This window comes from Manacus vitellinus, unplaced genomic scaffold (assembly GCF_001715985.3).
Source record: "Manacus vitellinus isolate BGI_N305 unplaced genomic scaffold, ASM171598v3 scaffold_20_pilon, whole genome shotgun sequence".
Taxonomy (NCBI): Eukaryota; Metazoa; Chordata; class Aves; order Passeriformes; family Pipridae; genus Manacus; species Manacus vitellinus.
In genome coordinates this window covers 7,435,020-7,442,269 of record NW_021939471.1, presented here as the reverse complement: position 1 = coordinate 7,442,269, position 7,250 = coordinate 7,435,020, and positions in this window count along the sequence as shown.

Genomic DNA, 7,250 nt, shown 5'->3' with positions numbered 1-7,250 from the left:
CCTTGGGTTTTCTGTGCTCTCCTTCAGCACAAAACTCTCACCACCAGTGTAATACCTGGGTAGTTTCACTGAAGCAAGGGCCAGCCCTCAGTCCACACAGACTTTGCTGACTTGCAGCCTGCGCTCATGCTATGCAGACCAGGGCTTCCATCTAGAACAATCTCAGCAGAAAATGCAGTTGTGATCTTGTGTCCTAAATGATGGGCTCAGATACCATTAAAGGAAGGGACCAGGAAAATTCTGTAACTGAAGCATTTTGTGCAACTCTCCATATGAGCATCAGTATAGCACAAGAGAAGATATCTTTGTGGTTTCCTCTGAGAGGACAATATAGATTCCCTTAAATGTTGGAAGCTGTTTAGGCATTGGAAACAGCTCTAAATCCCTTTCACATGACAAGTGAAACTCCTGAACTCTCTTGTATAACCTGTATTTTTTTTCTTCTTACAAGGAGATTCATTGACCTGAAAGAAGGATTACCAACTGTAAGACATTAGATGTAGGCTACTAGGCAGAAATCCTTACTAATCTTATGCCTGATTAAACTCTGCTTTCAGAAATTTCTGTTTGATCACTTACAAAGCAATCTCCATTCGAAAGACAGACTGATGTCATTAGTTTATCCTTCATCATATATCTCTCGTCTTTCTTAAAGAAAAGCTTAACCCCAGGATAAAAGTTTACCTTGGACTTAGTGGTTTATGGAGGATGGGGCTGAATGGGGAAGGCAAGGGCAGCACTGAGTTTCTGGAGAGAAGTTTGGTTCCCTGCTCTGCCACAGACCTCACGTCCCCATTAGCCGAACTCTGTGCTTTCTGTCTTCATATCCCTTGTGTGTCCAGGGGGGGCACACTGCCTCACCTGATGGCAGCAGAAAGCAGAAGCATTGAAGGTTGCAATAGTGTTAAAATAATGACAATCCCAGCCACAGCAGTCCAGAAGTCCCATGGAAGCCCTTCCAGGAAAAGAGGACAAAACTCTATTCCTTGAATGGGCATTACAAAAATGGTGTTTTTATGGTTTATTTCACTGCCATCTGGCACAAACCAAACACTCAGCAGGGACCTTACAGGACTGAGGTGCCTTTTCCAAGAGAAAGACATTCACTTGCTAAAACACAGCATGAGATCAGAGGTTGCACACCCTCCCCTTGCAGCCTTCCCGTGCCCGTGCATCGTCCCACAGCGCTGAGCAGGGCACGTGTCAGGCCCCACTGCCCCACTCTGTCCATGTTCAAGGGAAGAGGCAGAGGCATGGTTGTGCTTCACACCGAGTTTCTCTGGCAGACATAATCACACAGGCAGTGGCCCTAAATCCCTGTCTGACGTCTCGGCCACTCTGGATGCTGTTAGAGGCAATTTTCTGTCCAGCCGCCTGTTTTAATGGGATGTGCAGTTAAACAGATTCATCCTTTCAGCTTCACTCTGCAGAGCCTTCACTCTCCAGCTGCCGCTGCTCCTGTCCCAGGGAATTAGAGTGCTCTTGGTGTTTTTCTTTTGCAGGCAGGCACATTGCTCAGAAAAGCAGCTCTTGCCAAGAAAAGTGTATAATCTAGAAAGCCACCTGCTCAGTTTTTGTCCCTTGAACTCCCTACAATCAATTTGCCTTTCCCAGGAGAAGGTGCAACTGTTTTCAGTGAAGCAGGAAATAAGAGGATTCATGATGTGCAATAAAAGCATAGCCAGTCCCAGGGAAAAGGTTAATTTGCCTCACTGAGGGGGTTGAAACCTGTTATGTGGGAACAGCAGAGACACCCTAGGATCCCTAGTGCTGACCTTCCAAATCTCATGAAACTGTCTTTGTGCCTGCTTCAGCACCTTGCAAATTGTCATGTTCCCATCAGGCCAGGTTGCGATGTTAGTACCATACAAAAAAAGACGTGGCACTTTACTTTCCTGACAGGTCTCCATTTCCTCCCTGTGACTTTGCCCCTGCTGGAAATGCTGCACTGGTCAGGGTGGGAGTGTCTGGCATCTGCTACAAGGGATTCTCCCAGCTGGTCACCGTGTGGCAGGGTCACAGTCCACCTCAGGCTCCAGTGCCTGCGGCAGTGAGCACAAGGTCTGTGGGGCTGGAAGCCACCCATTTGACCTGTCCTTTGGTTTTGCAGATGTGAGGTTTCAGTCATTTTTTACCACAAAACTGTTCTTCACAAACAGCAGCTGCATCTGCCCCTATGTCTTTGCAGTGTAATCTGCACCCCACAACCCTGCCATCAGCTTTCTTGGATTTTTTTTGGTCAAAGAACCCAAAAAATGACCACAGAGATACATCATTTGGCCTCGTACAAATGTACACCACGTGGCAAGCTGTCACAGCTGGCTGTCTTTTATGCAGATAAAAGTTTGGGTTTTCTACTATAAATACTTATAAGATATGGCATGAAACAGGCACTCCTGGGACAAAACTATTCTTCTCCTAAAGTGCACAGCTAAAACAAGTGGGACAAATGGCTGCCTAAAAATACCTGGTTTGGCACTGACAATAGAGAGGCTTTAGCTGCCCAGGAAAACCTGCCTTTCCCAAGGCTGGCAGCTCTGAGCACAGAGCAGCTGCTACAGGCAGTGCTCAGCACCACTGTTCCCAGGAGAACCCCTGCTCTCCCTATCAGGCTGAGATGCTGCTAATTGTGCAGCTTCTCCGAGACAGACCCCCTTGACACCCTCCTGGGGAGCTCCCAGTGGTTGGAGCGTACCACACAAGGATGTACTGAGTCCCTTGGAGCTCTGAGCCTCTCCAGAATATGGCTCAGAGCATTATCCGTGTCCTGCTTGCCTTCTAGAAGAAAAAAGGCAGGTCTTATAGCTACCTGCTCCCTTGGGAACTAAGGACACACAAGCTGTTTTTTCCTTGCTGGATAGCTGGGATCCAGAGGCCACAAGATGTAATGCTACTCCATAAAAATTCCTCACCAGGCCTAAGGCTTTTTCCCATGCACATTGTTAATAAATACTATTCAGTTCATTTTCATATCCAATTCACATAAATACTGAGAGAAATCAAAACTGGTGCCATTCTGTCTTCATTAATGCTGTCATCTGAACTCCACATCGGAGACTTTCATCTGCCCTTACTTTTGATGCCTGGTAGAAACATTCTTCCTGTGGACATTTGTGTTCATTTGATGATAATTATGACCTTTAAGCATTAACAACGACAACAAAAAAATCCCCTAGCAAAAGCCTCTATGCACAAAGAGAGAGTGACAGACCATGGTACCAGTTTCACATAACATATCCCCTCAAGACCTGGGGGGGACAATCCCAAATGAATCACAGCTACCGGTTTATTGCAACCACCTTGTTATGAAATATTAAGTTAGAATTAATAATCAAAAATATTTTTTAAATTATCTTCTGTGGAACTGACACAATCCGGCACAAGCAGAAACACTGCACTCAGTAGAACTATTGGATGCCATTAATTCTCTGCTGTCACTGTAGCTCTTCTGACACATCCCGTGACGGGAGAACACGCTGAAATAAAAGCCACAATGTTTTCAAAGCACCCCGTGATGGGGCCAAGCCGGCCACGATGAGAAATGCAAGTATCAAATGGCAAACAACTGAGATGCAAATCTATGTGTGGGTTCCCATGGCTCAGCAAGGAGGTCAGCTGTGCCAACAGACAGTGCCCAGCTCGCTGACAAACAGCTCAGGGTAACACCCTGGTTGGCAGGTGGAGCAGCACTGACAAGACACGAAGGCTGCTCCCGAAGGGCTCAGCCTGGTCAGCCCTGCTGGGCCACCCCAGCAGCTGAGCTCTGCAAGCAATGCTGGCCCAGTGAAAAGCTTTCCTTTGTCAAATGGTTGACATGGCACAGGTCTGAAACGCCAGAGGAGAGCAAAGAGTGGCAATAGTCAAGCTTTCACCCACAGATACACCTGGGATTGCTGATTCCCCCAGTCTGCCGGATTGCAGGTGGTCGCTCACACACATCTTGCGTCCACTCAGACCCTAAATACCACAGCAGATTTTCCAGAAACACAGGATCATCTTCTGATTGCTGTATGGGGCATGTGCCTTGCAGCAAGTCCCAGCCAACCTCAAACACAGTTTGAAAACCTGAGCCAATCTCATGAAGTTTGGTATTTTTGGTTTACTCTGATTCAGCTCTGCACTCAGTCATTCCTAAAATGTTTTGGTTGTTCTGACAAGGGGGTACCCTACCACATCATCACCTGCCTGTTGCTGTACACCTCTAGACTAGACTGTTTTCTTGGCCAATGCCACAAATACCTCAGAATAACTCTGCTTCCAAAACACAATCTAATGGCAGTCCTGAAGCAGTGTTGCCACCCTCCCCTCAGGAGCTGGGACTGCTTGCCTTGGCAAGACAGTGGGAAGCTGAGATGGGTCTCAGCAGGAATCAAGAGCAATTTGTGTGGGTGTCCAGCTACTCACAGGCAAAATACAAGCAAAATGTAGTCACAGCACCAGCAGGTGCAATTACAGTTTGGCTTTGGTGGGAGCTGAGCCCACTCACACTGAGGTTGATCTGAGCCTCCCAAAAATGGTCTCACCAGGCAGTCCCTGAGGGAACAGCCCCGCAGAGAGCTGCAGCCAGCCCTGGGCAGTCCCACACATCCAGAGAAGGGTCCCTGTGGCCCTGGGCTGGGTGCCCACTGGCCCTACACAAAAGCACTGTACAAATAATTTCCTTCTCACTGCTCAGACTCCACAAAAACTGGAGTCCACTGAGGAGCACAAAGAAAAGGAGCAAACCAGGTGTCCTCTGGTGCCAGAGGGGGGGGTCAGTGGCATGGCTCAGCTCTAGCTGTGCTGCCCTGGGTTTGGAAACACCTTGTGTGGGAAGGCTGCTGCAAAGAAGCAAAGCACACCTGAGTCAAGGCTGGGGAATCCTCAAGGCAAAGTACACCAACAAGAATGGACTTCCAAGATCAGTATGCTCTTAAATGCTTCATTTCTGTCCCTCCAGCACACTCATTTTCCATCTTGGGAGAACCCAGCTTTGAAGCACAGCAGCAAACAATACTTGGCCTCTTTGCTTCATGCAGGAGGAGCAGCAGCACCACTCGCCCTCTCCCCTGCACGTGGCACACTAACGCTGCAACTGCACTTTGCTGCCAGCTCCCTTCTCCAGCCATCAGCATCATAAATAATCATAGCAGCGCCCACTGTCTGAATCATAAGTTCTATCTCATTTTTAATTGCATTATGTGTAGCTGGTCCACCAGACTCTATCTGAGGAAGCACACAAATAATTCATCTGTATCCTCCATTCTCCCCGCATGTGTTTCCAAACAAGCCAGATTGATATTAGTCTTTGTCTGTTAACCTCATCTCCATCCTGTATACCTAGTATCTTATTTTCAGCTGCCATCCAAAATTAATGCTTTGCCTGGCATATTCAATCTCCTCCTATATCCTAAACTCGTGATTAAATACTCTTCAGAGACTGAGATGAACTACAGACATTCAGTGAAGTTGGGTCAAAAAATATGCTTCATTTTGTCTTACAAAAAATAACACACTATAGCAAGCAGAAATAGGTACAATGCTCTTGGTGGCACATTATGTCATTGAAGCATAGCAATTTTGTGATTCTGCATGCCAGAGTCATGAGATGATTTAGTGAGATGCCACTTAAAACTGACTGACACCTGCAGCCTGAACAGCGCTGAACAGCATTCCTACCACCACAGTGACAAGCTGCTTGCACCCTGTGCCATCAGTGCTGTGAGCCCACCCAGCTCCAGGAGCACTCCCATGGTGGGAATGCCACTAGTTCCAGGGACTGTGGCCACAGACTCTCCCATCCCCTGGGGGTTTCTCCCACAACCTCAGTAACCCATGGGTCAGGGATGGAACCAGTTGCCATGGTCATCACACCTCCAGCTCTCACTGAGATCTGTGCAAACTTCTGCTGATGGAAACCAACCCCACCCACTACCAAACTGCTCCCTGCCCAAACAGCCCTTCACTGCCACTGCCACTCCAGGCTCCTCCTGGAGGCTCTCTTCCAGTGCTTGCCCATGCAGAGCCCCACACCCAGCATCCCTCCCCACACACGACATCCCAAAATGCACCTACTCTCCGTGCTCACTTCTGGCCTCAAGTATCACATTTGCTTCCCAATCCTACTATATTCATGTTTTCATATATGAACGAGTCTCTGCTGTGCAGTCTATTAGGGAGAAAAGTTCTAACGCTGCCAGTAACTCAAACTTGCCTTTGGAACCATTCATTTTTCTTCCAATTCCCAGAGTAGGGTGGTGTGGACTGTGCAGAGCAAACAGCTGTCAAACATAACACTGTCTCCTGCTCATGTGTTGTCTGCCAAGAATTTAACTTCTGCACATTTTCTTGAAATTACTCCATGAATATTCTCTGCAAAAGCAATTTATTCATAAACTGTTTCAAATAATCAAAAACAGCAGAACATTCTCATTTAAAATGTGACCCGTTTGACTGGGGGCATGTTCACGCAGTACTCTCTGTTGCAGAGGAACAGCTGGTGAGACAGCACTTGCATCACATTTCTGGCCTGGTCAGTCACATCTTGGTTACTGAACTCACACAGTCCTCAACCTTACTTTAAAAAGGAAACACTTTTTCAGGGACTTGCTGTGGAAAGCAAATGCAAGACTGCTCAGCCTGAGTCTGTGCAAAGGCGACCCGACAGGACCGTGCCAGAATAGTCTCAAACAGTGCTCATGCTTCACACCTGATAAACACATCCCAGCAGTACTCACCAGCCTCCTGGGGAAACTACAGCCTTGTGCTTGGTGTGACAATCTGGAGACAGTTTTACTGGTACAATATTATGGAAAATATTGTATTTTCATGCCTGCCCAGGGAGGGGAGAAGGGCTGACAAGGGAGGGCGTTTGGGTGCCTGCTGTTTGCACATTCACTGTGCCCAGATATTTTCATCGTTCACAATCACCTTTCTCCTGCTAAGCAGTGCACTTTACAAGAAGCAAATCTCAGATTTATTGAATGTGTACATCATCTACCGCTGCTGTGATATGAGCCAGGGCCACAACATTCAGCCCCACAGCAAGTGGTGGAGACAAGAAGACACTGTGACCCAGGAGTGGTCACAGAGCTGGAGGCTCCTGTGACCCCCTCACCTCTATTTTATCTGAAGCTTCATGAGTTAGTCACTGCGTGAGGCTGCTGCCTATCCCTGTAGGAGTGGGATGGAGGCCAAGGAGGCTATGACCTAATATTTCAGTCTGAACAGAGAGATGGAAGAGATGTATTATTATACAGGAACACTCTCTG